A 25,465-nucleotide genomic window follows, 5' to 3' on the forward strand; every position below is an offset into this window, starting at 1 on the left:
TGTCGGTAATGTATACCATCAATGCGAAAGTTCAGTACCATGATCTTACTGATTCACTTATCGATATCATTAAAAGTACCATAATAGTACAGACTAACTGATCAGGTCAAGAGGTAAGCTTGTTCCTCAGGTGAGGCAGAGGGAGATGGGGAGAATGTTTGAGGTTGGGTAGAAGAGTTGTATATACCAGCCACAGGTAAACACACTGGGGAAGGTTGGATAGGCTGCTCACACTGAGGTCTGGCCCTCCCATGGGAATGAAATTAACTGGTATTAGCAGGTCAGTAGGATGGGAGGAGAGGATGAGAACATGACCACTGGTAGTCAACAGTAGAGTACAAGAACATAACCACTGGTGGTCAACAGTAGAGTACAAGAACATAACCACTGGTGGTCAACAGTAGAGTACAAGAACAACCACTGGTAGTCAACAGTAGAGTACAAGAACATAACCACTGGTAGTCAACAGAGTACAAGAACATGACCACTGGTGGTCAACAGTAGAGTACAAGAACAACCACTGGTAGTCAACAGTGGAGTACAAGAACAACCACTGGTAGTCAACAGTAGAGTACAAGAACAACCACTGGTAGTCAACAGTAGAGTACAAGAACAACCACTGGTAGTCAACAGTAGAGTACAAGAACATAACCACTGGTAAGTCAACAGTAGAGTACAAGAACATAACCACTGGTAGTCAACAGTAGAGTACAAGAACATAACCACTGGTAGTCAACAGTAGAGTACAAGAACATAACCACTGGTGGTCAACAGTAGAGTACAAGAACATAACCACTGGTAGTCAACAGTAGAGTACAAGAACATAACCACTGGTGGTCAACAGTAGAGTACAAGAACATAACCACTGGTAGTCAACAGTAGAGTACAAGAACATAACCACTGGTAAGTCAACAGTAGAGTACAAGAACATAACCACTGGTGGTCAACAGTAGAGTACAAGAACATAACCACTGGTAGTCAACAGTAGAGTACAAGAACATAACCACTGGTAAGTCAACAGTAGAGTACAAGAACATAACCAATGGTAGTCAACAGTAGAGTACAAGAACAACCACTGGTAGTCAACAGTAGAGTACAAGAACAACCACTGGTAGTCAACATTAGAGTACAAGAACATAACCACTGGTAGTCAACAGTAGAGTACAAGAACATAACCACTGGTAGTCAACAGTAGAGTACAAGAACAACCACTGGTAGTCAACAGTAGAGTACAAGAACAACCACTGGTAGTCAACAGTAGAGTACAAGAACAACCACTGGTAGTCAACAGTAGAGTACAAGAACAACCACTGGTAGTCAACAGTAGAGTACAAGAACAACCACTGGTAGTCAACAGTAGAGTACAAGAACATAACCACTGGTAGTCAACAGTAGAGTACAAGAACAACCACTGGTAGTCAACAGTAGAGTACAAGAACATAACCACTGGTAGTCAACAGTAGAGTACAAGAACATAACCACTGGTAGTCAACAGTAGAGTACAAGAACAACCACTGGTAGTCAACAGTAGAGTACAAGAACATAACCACTGGTAAGTCAACAGTAGAGTACAAGAACATAACCACTGGTAGTCAACAGTAGAGTACAAGAACATAACCACTGGTAAGTCAACAGTAGAGTACAAGAACATAACCACTGGTAAGTCAACAGTAGAGTACAAGAACAACCACTGGTAGTCAACAGTAGAGTACAAGAACATGACCACTGGTAGTCAACAGTAGAGTACAAGAACATAACCACTGGTAGTCAACAGTAGAGTACAAGAACATAACCACTGGTAAGTCAACAGTAGAGTACAAGAACATAACCACTGGTAAGTCAACAGTAGAGTACAAGAACAACCACTGGTAGTCAACAGTAGAGTACAAGAACATAACCACTGGTAGTCAACAGTAGAGTACAAGAACATGACCACTGGTAGTCAACAGTAGAGTACAAGAACATAACCACTGGTAGTCAACAATAGAGTACAAGAACATAACCACTGGTAGTCAACAGTAGAGTACAAGAACAACCACTGGTAAGTCAACAGTAGAGTACAAGAACATAACCACTGGTAGTCAACAGTAGAGTACAAGAACACAACCACTGGTAGTCAACAGTAGAGTACAAGAACATAACCACTGGTAGTCAACAGTAGAGTACAAGAACATAACCACTGGTAGTCAACAGTAGAGTACAAGAACAACCACTGGTAGTCAACAGTAGAGTACAAGAACATAACCACTGGTAGTCAACAGTAGAGTACAAGAACATAACCACTGGTAGTCAACAGTAGAGTACAAGAACATAACCACTGGTAAGTCAACAGTAGAGTACAAGAACATAACCACTGGTAGTCAACAGTAGAGTACAAGAACATAACCACTGGTAGTCAACAGTAGAGTACAAGAACATAACCACTGGTAGTCAACAGTAGAGTACAAGAACAACCACTGGTAGTCAACAGTAGAGTACAAGAACAACCACTGGTAGTCAAAAGTAGAGTACAAGAACATAACCACTGGTAGTCAACAGTAGAGTACAAGAACAACCACTGGTAGTCAACAGTAGAGTACAAGAACAACCACTGGTAGTCAACAGTAGAGTACAAGAACAACCACTGGTAGTCAACAGTAGAGTACAAGAACATAACCACTGGTAGTCAACAGTAGAGTACAAGAACATAACCACTGGTAGTCAACAGTAGAGTACAAGAACATAACCACTGGTAGTCAACAGTAGAGTACAAGAACATAACCACTGGTAGTCAACAGTAGAGTACAAGAACATAACCACTGGTAGTCAACAGTAGAGTACAAGAACATAACCACTGGTAGTCAACAGTAGAGTACAAGAACAACCACTGGTAGTCAACAGTAGAGTACAAGAACAACCACTGGTAGTCAACAGTAGAGTACAAGAACATAACCACTGGTAGTCAACAGTAGAGTACAAGAACATAACCACTGGTAGTCAACAGTAGAGTACAAGAACATAACCACTGGTAGTCAACAGTAGAGTACAAGAACATAACCACTGGTAGTCAACAGAGTACAAGAACATAACCACTAGTAGTCAACAGAGTACAAGAACATAACCACTGGTAGTCAACAGTAGAGTACAAGAACATAACCACTGGTAGTCAACAGTAGAGTACAAGAACATAACCACTGGTAGTCAACAGTAGAGTACAAGAACATAACCACTGGTAGTCAACAGAGTACAAGAACATAACCACTGGTAGTCAACAGAGTACAAGAACATAACCACTGGTAGTCAACAGTAGAGTACAAGAACAACCACTGGTAGTCAACACTAGATTAATAAAACAACGAGCCACAGGTTCTGGGAAGTATCTGAACATATCAAGTGATGCAGCATAACGAAATAAAGTCAGGAAAATAAAGAAGGGACAAGTTCCCTTTAACTTCGTGTAAACTCACCTAACTTAACATTTGCAAATTTAAAGTTTGCGTTAAGTAACTGATGCCGGGATCATCATTAACACCAATAGAATATTCTAAAGTTACTAAGAGATGGTAATTCAGAGTTAACATGTAAAAAAAAAAGTTAGGATGACTATTACAAAAAAAAGTAATTTTTAAAGATGGTAGGTTTACTCATTTTGTAATAAAGAGTTCGGGATACATAAATACACGTTAAAATAAATAAATCTTTAATATATAAAAATCAATCTTTGGTCTAGAGGTATTTAATATATACATACATACATGTTACAATAATAAATTATAATTAGCATTTTACTAAAATAATAATTCGTGACCCTACACAGGGTACAACTTCCTTGACACTACTGTCACTATATATATAATCTATGCTAAAATAATAAATTATACGTAACATATTTACAATAATAAATTACAATCAACTGCTTATGAGGCTCCGTGTCTCTTACGACACTTATCCGTGGTGTGTTGTGACGCTCCCTCTCAACTGTGTCACTTGACACCCTTTCTTCCGTGTAATGACGCTCCTGCTCAACCGTGTCCACTAGACACCCTTTTCTCTGCGTAATACACAATATCTCTACTGTGTCACTCTTGACACCCTTGTCTCTGCGTCGCACACTATCACCCACAGCGTCTTTCTTATCAGAGACCAGTCACATGACATTATTCAATGTACACTACAACCAGGCCATCTTCAGTGTCACACGACACCCTTTTCTTCTCAGTGTTCCACTACGGTCCTGTAGCATATCTCAGTGTTCCACTCCATCATACTTCCCTAAGTGTCACACTACGGTCCTAGCCCAGTTCAGTGTAACACTCCAACCTTTTCTTCATGTAACGTACCACTAAAACAGCATCAGTTGACTCCGGCCCACAGTTGACCAGCGTAGGCGGTGAGTCCGCAGACATAACCGGTAGTCCTGTAAATACTCTCTAAGGCCGGTAGAAGTACACCGTAAGATGGTCTGGTGAGTACTATCTACCGCCTTTAAGACCATAGACACACCCCGATGAATTACTAACAGAACACCATGCTGCAAGCTCACTGAGTGCGGCCGTCAAGTAACTGAGGCCATCAGACTCAGCGAGCTGCGGTGATCGCTTCCTCTAACGCCAGTAGTAGCCAGTAGATGTGTACGATTAGGTATTCTGGTAACTACTGCTTAGATGTGTACCGTGAGGTGTTCAGGTACTGCTCTAAGGCCGGTTCAGCAGTCCCCACAATGGGTTTGATGACGTACCCAGTGGTACTGTCGGCCGGCAGGTTAACTATTTAACCGCTAGTTTGGCAGGGGGCCGCAACAATGACAGAACAAAAACACGTTAAATTTCATTGATAAGATAATAAAAATTATTAGAATAAACAGATGCAAGTGACATGAAATGAAAATAAAAAAACGAACCAATGAAAAAAATGGGGTTGTCAGTCCCTCAGTCTTAATAGGTGGTGGTCAGTCCCTCAGTCCTGGTAGGTGGTGGTCAGTCCCTCAGTCCTGGTAGGTGGTGGTCAGTCCCTCAGTCCTGATAGGTGGTGGTCAGTCTCTCAGTCCTGATAGGTGGTGGTCAGTCCCTCAGTCCTGATAGGTGGTGGTCAGTCTCTCAGTCCTGATAGGTGGTGGTCAGTCTCTCAGTCCTGATAGGTGGTGGTCAGTCTCTCAGTCCTGATAGGTGGTGGTCAGTCCCTCAGTCCTGATAGGTGGTGGTCAGTCCCTCAGTCCTGATAGGTGGTGGTCAGTCCCTCAGTCCAGATAGGTGGTGGTCAGTCCCTCAGTCCAGATAGGTGGTGGTCAGTCCATCAGTCCAGATAGATGGTGGTCAGTCCATCAGTCTTGATAGATGGAGGTCATCCCTCAGACCTGACCACCACCATCGGTGACCAACTGATCACGTCCACTACTACTACTACCACTATTACTACGTTCCAGTGCTGTATTCACGTGCAATCCACTAAAAACCACTCTTGTGACGGTGAAACAAACGTTACATCAATAAAGATACCCAAGTGTTGCACATAACACAAGAAAGAAGCAATGCAGGATGTCTACTGGCCCATGCTAGGCAGGTCCAAGTCATCTACTGGCCCATGCTAGGCAGGTCCAAGTCATCTACTGGCCCATGCTAGGCAGGTCCAAGTCACCTACTGGCCCATGCTAGGCAGGTCCAAGTCACCTACTGGCCCATGCTAGGCAGGTCCAAGTCACCTACTGGCCCATGCTAGGCAGGGCCAAGTCACCTACTGGCCCATGCTAGGCAAGTCCAAGTCACCTACTGGCCCATGCTAGGCAGGTCCAAGTCACCTACTGGCCCATGCTAGGCAGGACCAAGTCACCTACTGGCCCATGCTAGGCAGGTCCAAGTCACCTACTGGCCCATGCTAGGTAGGTCCAAGTCACCCACTGGCCTAAGCTAGTCAGGTCCAAGCCACCCACTGGCCTAAGCTAGCCAGGTCGAAGTCACATCCACTTAAGAAGGAGCACTGCATCATACCAACTGGCCCAAGCAAGTCAGGTCAAACATGCGTCTCATTGAACTTGTCAGTAATGTGTACCATTAACACGACAGTACTGGAGTGTGTCACTCATCCTCCGAGTCAACACAACATAACAAAGGCCCCCGCAAAGCATCTCTCCTGATGAATCAACTCATCCTTGTTACCCTTGTTAATCCATCAACGCCGCGACGTTGGTTGCCTCACCGTTATATACAAGGCTTGAAGATGAGACCCGGAAGATAGCTAGTTGGTGACTAGTAAGCTGATAAATAGCAACTATCCGGGGAGGTAGTACCCTCGTGAACGGTTATTAGGTGTCGATGTAATCAGTCTAGCTGACTGATGGACTGATTACATCGACTCCAAGCTGAGGGACTGATTACCTCAAACTTTCCCTGATCTTCACCATTTTTTATATTGGATTGATGAAGCCACTGTGTGGCGAAACGTTTCCACAATAAAGTTACCCAAGTGTTGTACATGTCTAAATTTATCAACCTGTGAGTTCTCTGAACCATTTACCAACACATTACTTACTCCTGCCTCACCTTACCCTCATTTGGAACAAGTTCCTCACAACAGGTATTGAGAATTCAAGTCAAGTGAGCAGTGAAAGCTTTAACTCTGACTCCGCCTTTCTCGTCCACACAACAGCAATACTAATAAAGATTTCTTGAAGCAAATACTTATAAAATTACTTATGTATACAAGATACATGACATCTTCCATCTTTCTCACAATCTTTAGAATACCTGAGAGAGAGAGAGCGAGAGAGAGAGGAGAGAGAGGAGAGGAGAGAGAGGAGAGAGAGGAGAGAGAGAGAGAGAGAGAGAGAGAGAGAGAGAGAGAGAGAGAGAGAGAGAGAGAGAGAGAGAGAGAGAGAACCATTACGGGAGGAAATAGTAGTGGTGCCAGGGTGGCGGAGGGTCAGCTGACTGGCACGCGTCCTGCATAACATTCACCACCACTATCACCACCACGAGCACCACCGCTGCTACCACCACCTACTCACATCCATCTCTTCTACCCACAAAGTAATTAAATTTTGCCACTGAAGTGGTTAGTTTATCGTCCACTCCATACCTAACTTCACGTCAGCGCCATTATGTGTGTGTGTGTGTGTGCGTGTGTGTATGTGTGTGTGTGTGTGTGTGTGTGTGTGTGTGTGTGTGTGTGTGTGTGTGTATGTGTGTGTGTATGTGTGTGTGTATGTGTGTGTGTGTGTGTGTGTGTATGTGTGTGTGTGTGTGTGTGTGTGTGTGTGTGTGTATGTGTGTGTATGTGTGTGTGTGTGTGTGTGTGTGTGTGTGTGTGTGTATGTGTGTGTGTGTGTGTGTGTGTGTGTGTGTGTGTGTGTGTGTGTGTGTGTGCGCGTGTGCGTGTGTGTGTGTGCGTGTGTGTGTGTGTGTGTGTGTATGTGTGCGTGTGTGTGTGTGTGTGTATGTGTGTGTGTATGTGTGTGTATGTGTGTGTGTGTGTGTGTGTGTGTGTGTGTGTGTGTGTGTGCGTGTGTGTATGTGTGTGTGTGTGTGTGTGTGTGTGTGTGTGTGTGTGTGTGTGTGTGTGTGTGTGTGTGTGTGTGTGTGTGTGTGTGTGTGTGTGCACGCACAGATAGTACAGATCTATAACTCATTGATAACAACGTTATCAATAAGTTACAGATCTGTACTATCTGCTACAATCTTCTGACATTTAAATCCATCATTAAAATCTTTGCTCGCAGTAGCTATATTCTATATTAAGAAATTCCCTTAAACAATAGTAATTCTGACTATTCCCACACATACTTAAATATTTCACTATAATCAGACGAGCACTGTAAACTGAAGATGGGCTCCAGTGAGAGACGGAAATACAAACACGATATTTGCAAGTACGTAATGTGTGGTACTGGCTAGTGTTCTATTACGCATGTCTGGGAGGGAGGCGAATATAATGAACCACAACTACCACACTGCAACGTATGCTACCCTTCCCTCGTGGCCTCGCCAAAGTCGTAGTTCCCTTTCTGTTGCAGAAAACATCTTAAGTACGCACACGCAAACGTACGCTAACAGCGCACAGTCTGGACTCTCACGTGCACGCGCACACCCACACTCCCGTTTTACATTTTCGACAAGTTGGCTTAAAAAACACGGATGCAAACACTAGGTCATATGTCCTATTGTTCGCTTTAGTGTTTTTCTAAGCCACACTGTCATTCACACTTCAAACACCAGTATTCACTCCTTCATACTGATATACAACCTTCCAGTTCCTAAATTTCTGATTATCATTACCTTGCTCTTTTCTATGTTCACTTTTAATTTCCTTCTTTTGCATGCCCTCCTAAATCAATAACAGAAAAAGGCACAATACCATGACTGGAACGATACACAAAACCCGAACATAGAAGAGAGGAGCTTAGGACGACGTTTCGGACCGACCTGGACCATTTACAAAGTCAGTGTGATTTTGTAAATGGTCCAAGTCGGATCGAAACGTCGTCGTGAGATCCTACCCTCCCAAATTCGCCCACTAACCTCTGCAATGTCCCCACTTCATTAATGAGACGACAGGTATCCGGTTATTACACTAACAAATACACATCTGAATAACGTTATTCATCTGTTTGTATGAAGAGAGGCAGCTAACACCTGTCACGCTTTCAAACGCCTTAACTATACCTCTGATGAGCTTCGAGAGTCTTACTGCTCTCGGAGCCCGGCCATGGGCTAGGCTCCTCTGGTGCTAGGCTGGTTAACCAGGCTGTTGCTGAAGGCCCGCTGCCCCACAAATGACAACCTCTAAATATAGCACAGGTAATGACTGTTTTTGAGGCATATGTGGTTATTGGGTGGAACGCTAGCCGAGTGGGTGGCTAGCCGAGTGGGTGGCTAGCCGAGTGGGTGGCTAGTCGAGTGGGTGGCTAGTCGAGTGGGTGGCTAGTCGAGTGGGTGGCTAGTCGAGTGGGTGGCTAGCCGAGTGGGTGGCTAGCCGAGTAGGTGGCTAGCCGAGTAGGATGCTAGCCGAGTAGGATGCTAGCCGAGTGGGTGACCGGCTGAATGACTGGGCGGGACGAGAGGGTTGAATGACTAAGAGCAGCTGAAATTCGGACAAAGATATAACTGAAGAAGGATGAACTAACAGAGAACGTAGATTGAAGCTGAACGTACTTACGACCTGAGAGAGTTAGAATATACTTATAAAATATGAAAGGTGCTAATAAATGAGTTAGGTGAGGAGGCAGTAAAAGCGAACTACATTAACCCAACAGATTCAAATTTACCAGGCAGGAGTAAGGACGAAGTATAAGCGGGACGCTAATGCGCAGTCTCCGTTAATGTAAGCCATTGTCGCGCACGCTGGCAGACACGCGCAGACAGACAGACGCGCGCGCACGCACGCACGCACACACGCACACAAACACACACAGGAGCTAAGACTGGACCCCTGCAACCATAAATAGGTGAGTACACACACACACACACAGGCAGGAACCATGCATAGCTTTAAGATGAGGTATGATAAAGCTCATGGAGCAGGAAGAGCGAAGACCTAGTAGCGATGAGCAAAGAGGTGGGGCCAGGAGCTGATTCTCGACCCCCTGCATCCACAACTAGATGAATATACAGGAAGTATTTCTTTAGTCAGAGTTGTCAGGAAGTGGAATAGTCTGGCAAGTGACGTAGTGGAGGCAAGAACCATACACAGTTTTAAGACTAGGTATTATAAAGCTCATGGAGCAGGGAGTGTGTGGACCTAGTAGCAATCAGCGAAGAGGCGGGGCCAGGAGCTGTGATTCGACCCCTGCAACCACAACTAGGCGAGTACAAGTGTCAATCACGCTTCTGCCAGGCTGCCACAACATCCTGGATCACCTCCCCCTCCCCCCTAACCACCACCTTCACGCCCATCACCAAACCGCCCACCTTTAAATCACCCCCATGCCGCCACCACCACCCTGCCCACTCACACCCCGCCCATCCATCACCCTGCCCAACCACACCCCGCCCATCCACCACCACCCTGCCTACCCACACCCCCGCCCATCCATCAGCATCCAGTGCTCAATAAACCACCTGTTACCACTTCGCCTCACCTTTTTCGCAAACAATTTACAAAAAAAAAGTATCAGGCAAATTAATACCTGAGGAAAATTGAAGTTAAATAGGCCTATAATCATATATTGCACTGATAACTTAAGTTCCAACAGGAAATGGTATAAACCTTGGTAACAGATACCGACAAGTTTAAGAAAAACAGGTAAGCAAACAGTAGGACATTCGTTAGAAAACCATACCACAGGTGGGGTTAAAACCCGCGATCAGGGAGTCGCAAAACTCTCTGATCGCGGGCTCTATCCCCGCCCGTGGTATGGTTTGTTTGCAATCGTGTCATTACGATTTCGTGAGTTTTGTTAGAAAACGTTTCGGTCCTGGGAAGGTATGAATAAAACACGGAGACTGATCATTATGGGTTGTTTCACAATAAGAGAGAGAGAGAGAGAGAGAGAGAGAGAGAGAGAGAGAGAGAGAGAGAGAGAGAGAGAGAGAGAGAGAGAGAGAGAGAGAGAGAGAGAGAGAGAGAGAGAGAGAGAGAGAGAGAGAGAGAGACAGACAGACAGACAGAATGAGACTAACAAGCGAGAACACAATCAGAACAACAATCAGTTTGGTAACTACAATCCCCTTATTAAACTTGCCAAACTAAGCTGCTTCCGTAAGGTACACGTCCTTGTAAACCATATACAGCATCCAGACGAAAATATGTATTTAAAATACATAGAAAATCACTAAAAATATTGGAAGAAAGCACACAAGTGAGCATCACCGGAGAAAAAAAAACTGTACAAAGTATCGACACGATGGATCTGAGACGAACTTGCAGGTCCGTCTCAAAATCCAGCCTCCTAACATTATCAACCTGACTCTCCAACGCTATATATACTCTCTACCCAGGTAAATCTGTTTGTGACTTGATGAAGTCCACAGTGTGGGCGAAACGTTGTCAAATAAAGGATCGCATTATACAACATTTGTGTATTTTTCCGTCAGCGGAGGAGAGGGTTACGGTGGTTGGTTACTGAATGGTGTTTACAAATAGCAAATGTGTAACCTCGTGTGTATATCAATAAGACACGTGCAACACTCAACTATCTGTTTGCGAAACGTTCTGCTTGCCCATCAGGCCTCTTCAGTCAAAAAAAAAAAAAGATAATATGCTGGTAGATTTGAAGGAGTGATTGAGGTGTACCGTCCCTCAGTCTTGATAGTTGTCGAGTCCATGGACTGCAACATCATGTTGAGTCCATAGCTCCGGTGTGTGTTAGACCATGTTGAGTCCATAGCACCGGTGTGTGTTAGGCCATGTTGAGTCCATAGCACCGGTGTGTGTTAGACCAAGGAGGAACAAGTGAGGTGTGAGCGAACCCAGAGACAAACCCGTAGGGATCTTCAGTGTTGAACCTCACCTCCACCAGACTGAAATATTACGCACATGATGCAATATAGAATATGTCAGATATAATTCCAGTAATTATCTTTTATAATGTACCCGCTAGGGCACTTGTAGAGTAACAGGATATGCTGACCTCCACTCATGTACGGGGAGTACATACGAGAATATTATATTGTAGCAAATGTGCAATATAGTTTATTAACGTGCACATGTACAAGAACACTTACACAACTACCACACACACACACACACACACACACTACCCCCTACATACACACACACTAACCCCTACATACACACACACTACCCCCTACATACACACACACTACCCCCTACATACACACACTACCCCCTACATACACACACACTACCTCCTACATACACACACTACCTCCTACATACACACACTACCCCCTACATACACACACTACCCCCTACATACACACACACTACCCCCTACATACATACACACTACCCCCTACATACACACACACTACCCCCTACATACACACACTACCCCTACATACACACACTACCCCCTACATACACACACTACCCCCTACATACACACACACTACCCCCTACATACACACACACTACCCCCTACATACATACACACACTACCCCCTACATACACACACACTACCCCCTACATATACACACACTACCCCCTACATACACACACTACCCCCTACATACACACAGTACCCCCTACATATACACACACTACCCCATACATACACACACACTACCCCCTACACACACACACACTACCCCCTACATACACACACACTACCCCCTACATACACACACACTACCCCCTACATACACACACACTACCCCCTACATACACACACACTACCCCCTACATACACACACTACCCCCTACATACACACTACCCCCTACATACACACACACTACCCCCTACATACACACACACTACCCCCTACATACACACACTACCACACATGGCATTAGTTACATAAATAAGGAAGCAATTACCTGCGCACAAGTCAGGTACAGAAACACAGGGAGAATTACATTTAAAACCGAACTTAAAAAACCTTCTAATGTAACTGCGGGTATTGGCACAAACTTAAGTTTGTTCTTTAGGGTAAATGTCCAAACGATTAATATAAAAGTTCTGGGAGAAACCGAATTAGGTAATTATGAAGACGCATATAAATGTAAAGAAAATTAAACAGAAACGGTAGAGGTTAAAATGAGTTCCGTGAAGGTAATTGGAGGTGCAAGGTGGGGGGGGAGGGAAGGCGGGGAACGGTAGGCATGGGAGAGAAGGCGAGGTGTGGGATGGGAGGTGGGAGGGAGGAAGACGGAGTAGGATAGCAACAGGAGCAGTAGCAGGAGGAGGTGATGGTGGCTGAGTGAGGGTACGGGCGCCAGGGATCATTACTCAGTTCACTCACCAGACATCCTGAACATATATCATAGACATTATAGATTTCATATAATATATATATATATATAATATATAATATATATATCGGTGATACACACGTAACAACATGTACCGTATATGCCACCTTTATATCAATAATGTATCTCTTAAATCTTTATATATATATATATATATATATATATATATATATATATATATATATATATATATATATATATATATATATATATATATATATTATATATATACATATATTATTTGAAGAATCCCAATATAAAATGAGTGATTGCAAATATGAAATATACCTCCGTGAAGATAGGAAATAATACTTGAGCGCTTTCACGTGTTTACACACATCTTCAGAAAAATTAAAGTCATATTTTCCATTTTCACTGTGGCATCTTTTCATCCATGTATGTTTAGGTCACTGGTGGGAAAACTGTCGATGGTTAGAAAGTACAACTGACAATACTGATAACAAATAATGTGGATATAAAGAACACAAAGGCACAATACCCCGACTGGAACAATACACACACAACCCGTACATAGAAGCTTATAACGACGTTTCGGTCCCACTTGGATATCTTTGAGTACTTTGTGAAGCATGAGAGTCATCAAGACGAAGGTAGTGAACACCTTCCAACCTCAGAGACTGATTACCTAATCATCCTCTGTCTTCCACAAAAAACTAAATTCTAGTGTAGCAAGTACAAATGTCAATGAATAACCACGAGTCGACAACTGGAGGTAAAAACGCTGCAAAGCAACCTTCTATTAATACGACGTTTCACCCAATGACAGCTTAACAGTCATATTAATGGCAAAAACAGTAGTGAATAATGAAAGTGTAATGCACACTTGTTAATACTCAATAATAACCCACATGGAGACAAAAACACACAAGATTAATTGATCTGTATATTTCGATTCCCTTCTGGGATTCTCTTGTGCTGAAGATCCCTGTAGGGGATCGAAATATACAGATCAATTAATCTCTCGAGTCTCTGTCTCCATGTTGATTATGACTGAGGTAGAGGTAGGTTCACCAGGACATCCTGGCCCGGGTCTTCTCCATGTGGTGACCCGGACGTGGCTTCCCATAGGGGGAGTGACGAGGCGGTGAGTGGCAGGCGATGATCGGCAGCAACATCCTCTTTGTATTGGACTGATGAAGCCACTGTGTGGCGAAACGTTTCCTGAATAAAGATTCCCATATGCTGCATAAGTGTCTCAATCTCCATCCTCAGGTTCTCGACTGCAAGACACACAAGGTGTGGTTGAAAACGGTAGAGAATACTGACAAGTTGAAGATTAAGACATGTGCAAACTTTGGTATCTGTATTTATGAAACCTACACAGTAGGTTTCTTCTGTCAAATACAAAGGGAGAAGTAGAAAATAAAGGTGATGTAATCAGTCCATCAACCATGGAGAAAAAGTAGTCAGTCCCTCAGTCTGGGGAAGAGTTCAGCTTCATGGTCTGCAACGATATGAAGCTGAAACACGAGAAGGGAGTCTTAAATACTGTCGAAGGTGAGGTGGAAGATCTGGAAGACGTTATAAGGGACGGGATCCACTAGTGGAAGTAAGAAGGCAGCTCCATCTGGAATCCAACCCTTCTTACTCACAACTAGTAGATACGCGGTGAAGAATGGAAGATATTCTCTGTACCAAGATACCGTTGTGTTGCAGTGTCTGACAGTACTGTTGAAAATGGTACAGAATATCGACAACTTGAAGATAAAAATGCATGTGCAACAGTTTGGTATCTTTATTGATGAAATGCTTCACTTACACAGTAGACTTCTTAGTCAAATATAAAGTGTGCTGAAAAACAATGGTATATGAAGCATATCAGAAAAGGCAACAGAGTCAGGTGAGGTGCTGGTGCGTCAGGTGAGGTGTTGGTGCGTCAGGTGAGGTGTTGGTGCGTCAGGTGAGGTGCTGATGCGTCAGGTGAGGTGTTGGTGCGTCAGGTGAGGTGCTGATGCGTCAGGTGAGGTGTTGGTGCGTCAGGTGAGGTGTTGGTGCGTCAGGTGAGGTGCTGATGCGTCAGGTGAGGTGTTGGTGCGTCAGGTGAGGTGCTGATGCGTCAGGTGAGGTGCTGATGCGTCAGGTGAGGTGCTGATGCGTCAGGTGAGGTGCTGATGCGTCAGGTGAGGTGCTGATGCGTCAGGTGAGGTGCTGATGCGTCAGGTGAGGTGCTGCCGCGAGATGTTAAGTGAAGTTACAGGTGTTTAATTTTCATCTTGCTGGTAATGCATATCGTTCATGTACAATCTGTCAGACACTACAACATTATGGAATCCAGATTCAGAGAACATCTCCACAACCTTCTTCACTACTACTGACCCGTCCCTCGGGTATGACCTACTTCCACTAGGGAATCCCGCCTACCAGTGACAATGTCTTCGTCTGCTAGACATCCCTCACCACCTAACACCAGTGTATAAGCGCCAGCTAACCTTGCCTTTTCTTTACACTTGACCACCGTGCTCTTTACTATCATCACCACTGAGGGACTGATTACCTCATATACAAGTGAACACTTACACAACTACGACACACAGTTTTACTGTCTTCCTACTATGTCCTTGAATTTGTATTGATAAAGCTACTGGATGGCGAAACGTCTACAATAAAGATACTCAGATGTTGCACACGTGAACCAAGATTATACCTGGAGAGGATTTCAGGGGGTCAACGCCCCCCTCCCCCGGCCCAGTCTATGGGTTTGGGTATGGGTTTAGACAATGTACATCCCCGAGTTGCGCTCTACGATGCTGGTGAGGTGAACAGTCGCACATTTCCTCTGAACATCGTCCACTCCTGTAGAAACAACCTTCAACATTTCTCCAAACTAGAAATGATGAAAAATAAAACATTTGTGCAACATGACTCTGGTCCAGTTGCTAACGCGACGGTCTGGAGTTTTGAGACTCTCTGATCGCGGGTTCTATCCCCGCCCGGGGTATGGTTTGTTTCACTTGTGCAACATTTGACTAACTTTAGTGGCAGACCTTTCACCATCCACTGGCTTTACCAATACACGGACACAATGTGAAGACTCTAGAACTGTATGCAAAAGATGAGGTAATCAGTCCCTCAGCCTTGCAGATGAAGAGCACCGTAGTCTGAGGGACTGATTACGTCATCATCCACTATCTGCTATACATATTTCTACAGTCTTCATCACTTCACCTCCCATATTACTGTTTTTGTTCGTATTCCATGCACTTAATAAAGTCCTCAATGGGCGAAACGTATTAATAAAGTTTCTTTGCTGAAAATGTCAAAGTGCAGTCTCAAAAATGTATATATAACTAGGTTTCAATTTATTTTTTGTAAATTCCTCGTTACCCAGCCTATTACTCGGTGTTATCTGCTTCGGGAATACGAGGCTTCATCGGGTCGGCATGTGTAAGTGTCGTATGACCAGTTACAGGACCCGTCCCCGGCATCCTGCAATAACTTTTGATAACTTCCAAAACTGAGTACCTTCAAACGTTCAGGAAAGTTGCCTCCTAATTCAACGACGGTGGAGAGTGAAATCCAAGTGTGTACGAGCAGATTTGACTTTTATTTGTAAAATACTGAGAAATTCTGATTAGAGTTTCCCAATGTTAAAAATACTTGAGTCTTCCCCCTCCCTTAACTTGCCATTTTTATTGCAGAAATTGGGATATTAATTTCCGTGTGATACCTTTACCTCTGTTATCTGAAACACTGCTGGAACACGTGCAGAAGCTTCCATGAGGAAACCGGACAAGCATTTTCACCAGGTGCCAGATTAACCAGTCTGTGATGGATATGTGGAGTAGCGGGCCTCCAGCAGCAACAGCCTGGTTGACCAGGCAAGCACCAGACGAGCCTGGCTCATGGCCGAGCTCCGAAAGTAGTCAAATTCTCGAAGCTCTTCAAAGGTAAAGATTAAAAGGTTGATATTCCTACAACTGGTCACATGCACTGAAGTACAGAGGGCTAGGGTTATGCAATACGGGAATACCTTCCTTGGATCGTGCAGGGATCGAAACACACGTAAAGTATTTTCCGGTATACAAGGTGCGCCTTTTTTTCCCCCTACAAAAAAAAAAGTGTTGGAAAATCAGCCTGCGCCTTATATGCTCAAGGTCAGGATCAAAGATACTTTGGGTTATGCTTTCGCGTAAAGTAAGAGGGTAATTAACCATCATGATACTTCTGTTGTGCGCCTTATACGCCGGAAAATACACGTTGTTATTGCTGTAGTTATAACAGCAACTCTGCAAGGTTCCCGTAACAAGTTCCATTTTTTCACTCTACAATGACTAAACTGAATTTTAAGTTGTCTTCAATGGGAAACCTGCCAGGTTTTCCCAGGCATTGTTTGATGAACTGAGGAGACCTGGTCGGAGCGCGCTCCACGAGGGTGATGACCCCGGGAGCCAACTAGCAGCAACTGAGAAATGGTATGGTGATACCGACAAGCTATGGAAAACATACTCGCTACGAGTGTCTGTAATAGGACTGAAGAAGCCACTCGTGACGAAACGTTTCCTTTAATAAATATCCTGAACTGTACAGAAGTGTCTTTTCCACAACTAGCAGCAGTCTGGAAAATCATATTTTTGAGATCCAGTGGAAAACTTGAGTTACGTCAGCATGGAGGTCTGCTGTGTTCTCCATGACGACACTCATACAACACTAATAAACACAACGTATAATGGATATACAAACAGAGCAAGAGAGGGAGGAAGGGCATAGCAACAGCGCGTGGAGACTAAGACGAAGAGACAGACAGATAAGACAGATTAAGCACATCCGGAGGTTCATGATAACTCTTGGCTACCCAAGACTCGCTCTAAATATCTTCAAACTACCCACCCACATCCCAACTAATAATGGCCTATCCATCTACCCGCCCAGATGTTATTAACCTAACCACCTGCTAATCTATCCATTTCTCCACTCCCCTGCCTTCAGTTATTCTCAAATCTAGGTGCTGGTGCAGCAGCAGCAGCAATAATAATTTACAGATCATTTTGACCAGTCAATCTACAGCATTCACCTACCAGGTCAACTGGATATTAGTTTTTCTCCTATTCAATCATACTGATTAATAAGATACATGTGTAACACTTGGGTGTCTTGGATATGTTTAGCCAGAACACCAAGCTTCATCAGTCGAATACACAAGTGGTTACTAAATGCAGAAGTGGAGAGGTAATTTTGAGATGATCAGTCCCCCCTTCCTCCCAGTCTCGACAGAATGTGGTCAGTCCCTTAGGAAGCTGGCAAGTTCGGTTAATTAAGCTATTTCATATTAATAACCCGTAAACGGTCCAAGCAGATCTACGTTCACATGCGTAGTGCTCCAAAAGTAGATCTACGTTGTTTTTACACGTTTTCAAATATAACAAAAAACGTAGATTAAAGTTTTTTTTACACATTTTCAAATATAACAAAAAACGTAGATTAAAGTTTTTTTACACGTTTTCAAATATAACAAAAAACGTAGATCAAAGTTTTTTTACACATTTTCAAATATAACAAAAAACGTAGATCAAAGTTTTTTTACACATTTTCAAATATAACAAAAAACGTAGATCAAAGTTTTTTTACACGTTTTCAAATATAACAAAAAACGTAGATCAAAGTTTTTTTTACACATTTTCAAATATAACAAAAAACGTAGATCAAAGTTTTTTTACACGTTTTCAAATATAACAAAAAACGTAGATCAAAGTTTTTTTACACATTTTCAAATATAACAAAAAACGTAGATCAAAGTTTTTTTACACATTTTCAAATATAACAAAAAACGTAGATCAAAGTTTTTTTACACATTTTCAAATATAACAAAAAACGTAGATCAAAGTTTTTTTACACATTTTCAAATATAACAAAAAACGTAGATCAAAGTTTTTTTACACATTTTCAAATATAACAAAAAACGTAGATCAAAGTTTTTTTACACATTTTCAAATGTAAAAAAAGAAAAAGAAGATCTACTTTTTTTACATACTTTCAAATGTTGAAAAAACGTATATATACGTTTGGACCGTTTACGGGTTAATTAAATTTTAGAAACGTGGGGCTGCGATCTTGGTTTTAAAAGAACGAAAAGGCACAATATATTGACTGGACCAATACACAAATAACCCGAACATAAGAGAATGAAAATTATGACGTTTCTATCCGACTCGGACTATTAACTAGCCAATGGTCCAAATCGGACCGAAACGTCGCCAAAAATTTCACTCTCCTATGTGACTTTCAAGCACAGTATTTACTTAGGAAAGATAGGTTTCCATTTTATCTCTAACACAAATAGCATATCCACACTTTATTACCAAGTTCCAACATACGTGGTGCTTTATTACCAAGTTCCAACATACGTGGTGCTTTATTACCAAGTTCCAACATACGTGGTGCTTTATTATCAAGTTCCAACATACGTGGTGCTTTATTACCAAGTTCCAACATACGTGGTGCTTTATTATCAAGTTCCAACATACGTGGTGCTTTATTACCAAGTTCCAACATACGTGGTGCTTTATTATCAAGTTCCAACATACGTGGTGCTTTATTACCAAGTTCCAACATACGTGGTGCTTTATTATCAAGTTCCAACATACGTGGTGCTTTATTACCAAGTTCCAACATACGTGGTGCTTTATTACCAAGTTCCAACATACGTGGTGCTTTATTACCAAGTTCCAACATACGTGGTGCTTTATTATCAAGTTCCAACATACGTGGTGCTTTATTACCAAGTTCCAACATACGTGGTGCTTTATTACCAAGTTCCAACATACGTGGTGCTTTATTACCAAGTTCCAACATACGTGGTGCTTTATTACCAAGTTCCAACATACGTGGTGCTTTATTACCAAGTTCCAACATACATGGTACTTTATTACCAAGTTCCAACATACGTGGTGCTTTATTACCAAGTTCCAACATACATGGTACTTTATTACCAAGTTCCAACATACATGGTACTTTATTACCAAGTTCCAACATACGTGGTGCTTTATTACACTTGACAAAGCTCAGTCAGGGTGAATCTGATGTAAAACACTGTGCTACGTGTGTTAAACACTCGTATATTAAACATGTACAACACCTAGCTATCTTTATTGTAGACACGTGAGGCCTGGTCATGGACCGGGCAGAAGGGGGCGCTGGCCCCTGGAACACTCTGGGTAGACGTATCGCCACCCAGTGACTTTACCAATACAAAACAAAGAATAAATATATGAAGGAATGTAGTAGTAATTGGTGTATGTCCTCAGCCTTGAGAGGTGGTCCGTCCCTCAGCCTTGAGAGGTGGTCAGTCCCTCAGCCTTGAGAGGTGGTCAGTCCCTCAGCCTTGAGAGGTGGTCAGTCCCTCAGCCTTGAGAGGTGGCCAGTCCCTCAACCTTGACAGGTGTCCAGTCCCTCAACCTTGACAGGTGTCCAGTCCCTCAACCTTGACAGGTGGCCAGTCCCTCAACCTTCAGCAGTAGTCAGTCCTTCAGCCTTCAGCAGTAGCCAGTCCCTCAGCCTCCAGCGGTAGTCAGTCCCTCAGAGGTAGTCGGTCCCTCAGCCTTCAGAGGTAGTCAGTCCCTCAGCCTAGACTGAGAGGACTGATCTCCCACACAATACCTATTTACATCTTCCACTATTTATTCCCTGTATTGGACTGTTAAAGTCACTGACTGGCTACACGTCTCTCAATAAAGATACCCAAGTGTTGCCCATGTCTTATCGAACTTCCTGTCGATTTTATATACCAATAACATATAATATAGCACAAAGAGGCTAACTAATTCTATAGAAACATAAATATGAAAGAGTTTATTTAGTATGAAAGCCTTTGAAGAGAAAGTCAACACAAAGCTTACTGAAGACAATACAAAAGGTCAGGTAAAGTGGAAACTCCAGAGTAAGTTACACAAGCTTTTCAACTCTGAAGATTGAGACACTTATGCACCATATGGGAATCTTTATTTGGGAAACCTATTGTATTGGACTGATGAAGCCACTGTGTGGCGAAACGTTTCCTAAATAAAGATTCCCATATGGTGCATAAGTGTCTCAATCTTCAACCTGTCGATTTTCAAAACCATTCATCACACTTTTCAACTCTGTGATGATTTGTTTCACAAATCTTGGTGAGGATACTTGTCAAACACGGCAGCTACCTTCACCACCACCCAGGGACGAAGGGACGCAGTGACTTTTACCTGTGATGAGTTTCGAGAGCTTTTCTACCTACTGCGCCCGGCCGAGGACCAGGCTTGTCTTGTGCTAGCCTGGTCAACCAGGCTGTTGCTGCTGGCAGCCCACTACCCCACACATGCATTACAGCCTAGTTGATCTGGCACTTGGCAGGAGCACTTGTCCAGTTTCCTCTCCAAGACTTCTACACATGTTCCAACAGTGTTTCTGGTATCTCAGGGGAGAGGTTAAATGCAGTGTGCAGATTTGGGACTAGGCTCTCTGAAGTACCTTCCATGGCCCGGCTGGTCGGTATTGACTTGAGGTATCTGTCCCGCTCCCTCTTGAAGACATCCAGGGGACTATTGGTAATCTCCCTTACGTATGATGGGAGGCAGCTGAATAGGGACGGAGAGGGACAGGGACGCACGAGAGAGAAGAAAAGGGGAAATTGGGGGTAGAGACAGAGGAAGAATGAAGAGGAAAGAAGAGGAAGAATGAAGAGGAAAGAAGAGAAAGAAAGAAGATGGGAAAGTTAGGAATAAGATTCAAGAGATATGGATGAGAATCAGCGACTGTTATTTCTAGCAAAAGTGGATAGCTGGTCAATGTGTTGCTATACTATCGTAAATAATAGTTACACAGTGGGAACAAAAGCTATGTTTCCTCATACACCATCACACGCGATGGGTTTCGGTGTCGAAACGTGCCAGACTGAGCTCGGAGACTTAAGTAGACAAACGAGGATACCGAGTATTCCACGGATCAGTGCCTACCACAACTTCAGAATTTTGTTCCACTGAGCTATCCAAGCAGTCAAAACAACCGCCCAGCTAGTCAACCAACTAGTTATACATCCACCCAGCTAGTCAACTAGTTATACATCCACCCAGCTAGTCAACCAACTAGTTATACATCCACCCAGCTAGTCAATCAGCTAGTTATGCATCCACCCAGCTAGTCAACCAACTAGTTATACATCCACCCAGCTAGTCAATCAGCTAGTTATGCAACCACCCAGCTAGTCAACCAACTAGTTATACATCCACCCAGCTAGTCAACCAACTAGTTATACATCCACCCAGCTAGTCAACCAACTAGTTATACATCCACCCAGCTAGTCAACCAACTAGTTATACATTCACCCAGCTAGTCAACCAACTAGTTATACATCCACCCAGCTAGCCAACCAACTAGTTATATATCCACCCAGCTAGTCAACCAACTAGTTATACATCCACCCAGCTAGTCAACCAACTAGTTATACATCCACCCAGGCTAGTCAACCAAACCATACCCCCGGCCGGGATTGAACCCGCGGTCATAGAGTCACAAAACTCCAGCCCGTCGCGTTAGCCACTGACGGCAGTTAGTCAACCAACCAGGAGGCCTGGTCACAGACCGGGCCGCGGGGGCGTTGACCCCCGGAACTCTCTCCAGGTAAACTAGTTATCCACCCAGCTAGTCAACCAACTAGTTATACATCCACCCAGCTAGTCAACCAACTAGTTATACATCCACCCAGCTAGTCAACCAACTAGTTATATATCCACCCAGCTAGTCAACCAACTAGTTATACATCCACCCAGGCTAGTCAACCAACTAGTTATACATCCACCCAGGCTAGTCAACCAACTAGTTATACATCCACCCAGGCTAGTCAACCAACTAGTTATACATCCACCCAGCTAGTCAACCAACTAGTTATACATCCACCCAGGCTAGTCAACCAACTAGTTATACATCCACCCAGCTAGTCAACCAACTAGTTATACATCCACCCAGCTAGTCAACCAACTAGTTATACATCCACCCAGCTAGTCAACCAACTACTTATACATCCACCCAGCTAGTCAACCAACTAGTTATACATCCACCCAGGCTAGTCAACCAACTAGTTATACATCCACCCAGGCTAGTCAACCAACTAGTTATACATCCACCCAGCTAGTCAACCAACTAGTTATACATCCACCCAGCTAGTCAACCAACTAGTTATACATCCACCCAGGTTAGTCAACCAACTAGTTATACATCCACCCAGCTAGTCAACGAACTAGCCAACCAGTCAAGCAACTAGCTAAGCACTGAGCTCAAGTCACCCATGCAGTTACTTCCACACACACACAGCCACTCTCCCATTCAGTAATGATCAGCTGCAAATAGTACATGATGTGTACCTCAGCATGACACTGCCACATAACTGCATACTGTTCATATGTATGCTACACATGTTCAATATCCTCCCCACACATGTTCAACAACCACACATGCATCATACAAGTTCAACACTACAGTCAACACACTCGTAACATTACCATACACATGTCTGCTCATTGATACATGCAACAGCACTTCGAAAAATACTATACTGAAGCAAAGCTGCTAAAATTTCCAAAGAATGTTCATATGACTGGCACATCAGATAAGATAAGATTTCGTTCGGATTTTTAACCCCGGAGGGTTAGCCACCCAGGATAACCCAAGAAAGTCAGTGCGTCATCGAGGACTAAGTTATTTCCATTGGGGTCCTTAATCTTGTCCCCCAGGATGCGACCCACACCAGTCGACTAACACCCAGGTACCTATTTGCTGCTAGGTGAACAGGACAATAAGTGTAAGGAAACGTCGGAATGTTTCCACCCGCCGGAAATCGAACCCGGGCCCTCCGTGTGTGAAGCGGGAGCTTTAGCCACCATCTTGATAACTTCTCACAGTCAAACCTTTACTTATATTTCTTAAGAGGACTTAACCCTGTGGTAATTTTTTTTCCCAACCTCGGAGGTCTGGGATGAGACGGGGTCGTTGAGAAGATAATCTACGGACCATACCACGGGTGGAATAGAACCCGCGGTCAGAGAGTCAAAACTCCAGACCGTCGTGTTAGCCACTAGACCAGCTAGCCACAATAAGATTCATCCAACTAGGTATATTTCTACACCATAGGAAGGTTAGCATAGGCACCACTGTGACCACAAATGCAAGTTTTAACAGACGAATCTCCAGCTAGCGTGGCCGTGACGAACTCTAGCTCAAGTCCCCTCAAAGCTGGAGATTCGCCTGTAAAAACTTGCATTTGTGGTCACAGTGGTGCCTATGCTAACCTTCTTTTTATGTAGAAATATACCTAGTTGGACGAATCTTATTGTGGCTAGCTGGTCCAGTGGCTAACGCGACGGTCTGGAGTTTTGAGACTCTGACAGTGGGGATCAAACCCCACCCGTGGTTTGGTTTGGTTCGTTTGCAACCGTGTCATTACGATTTCGTGAGTCAATCTACGGACCTTCTACGAGACACTTGTGTAATTCACCTGACTGCAGTACATAAGCCATTTCTCGGAGCATATGCTGTATTTTTTCCAAGACTGATGGACTGAACACATCGACTTCTGTCCGAGGGACTGATTACCTCAAACTACTACTCTTCCACCGTTCTTCTTTGCTTTAAGCTGAAGAAACAACTGGCTGGTGATACTCCAATACTGAAACTATGTATTGTGCCAAAACAAAAACCATTCACATTGCTAAACTCACAAACTAGTATTTAGTCACTTAGCCATAATACCAACTTACCTCAATTTGTAATATTTTAAATTTAAGAATTAATCTAAGTCTGCCCGAAATGCCTAGCCATGCTAGGTGTTCTAGTGGCACCCTCTGTAATTAGTACTTTACTACATGTAAACCACACAATAACCAAATTCTGTAAACTCAGCATTGTAATCCTTATAGAGAATAAACTTTGAATTAAGATTTCCAAACATTGCACAAGTGTTCCATTCAACCTGACAGTTTTCTAAACCCTTCACATCACTACTGTAACTTACAGCTAGGCTTTAAATAACATAAGGACTCCAAGGGAGATAAGTCACTGACTTTTTTGGGTTTGCCTTAAGTAATTTAGACATGTTAGACTATGTATGATAATCGTAATTATGTGTAACTGTACCTAAATAAACTTACTAACCCACTGAGGAAGCAGGGGTTAGTAGGAAAAAAAATGCGAGTCCCGGTAAGCGGAAACCGAAGCTCACGTTACAAGGGACGTGCACCCCCCCCCCCCCCTCCATCTTCCAGTGGTGATCCTATTTTGTCACTCGCCGGTACTGAAAAATTTCTCCTGACGACAGTCTTACTACTAGGGTGACCTGGGAATGTGATCTGAATGATTTACATTTCCAGACAGCGTAAAGAATCTGCTATTATCAACTTTAAAAGACCGTACCTGCAGGCACACGCGTCGTCACCAACAAAACGCAAAGACGGTGTTTTTACTATTCAATTTTAACATCAATTGGGATCAAATTAATCATTTTCTTAATGAAACATGCTAGGAATACCCACGAGTTTCGAGAGTCGTCCTACTCCCGGAGCCCGGCCATGGGCCAGAAAGATATAATTAACACAGATGTGAAAACAAAGGAACGAGGACTGCAAAAAAGTTGCAAGATGA

The sequence above is a fragment of the Cherax quadricarinatus genome, chromosome 75 (genome assembly GCF_038502225.1).
Source record: "Cherax quadricarinatus isolate ZL_2023a chromosome 75, ASM3850222v1, whole genome shotgun sequence".
NCBI classification, from domain to species: domain Eukaryota; kingdom Metazoa; phylum Arthropoda; class Malacostraca; order Decapoda; family Parastacidae; genus Cherax; species Cherax quadricarinatus.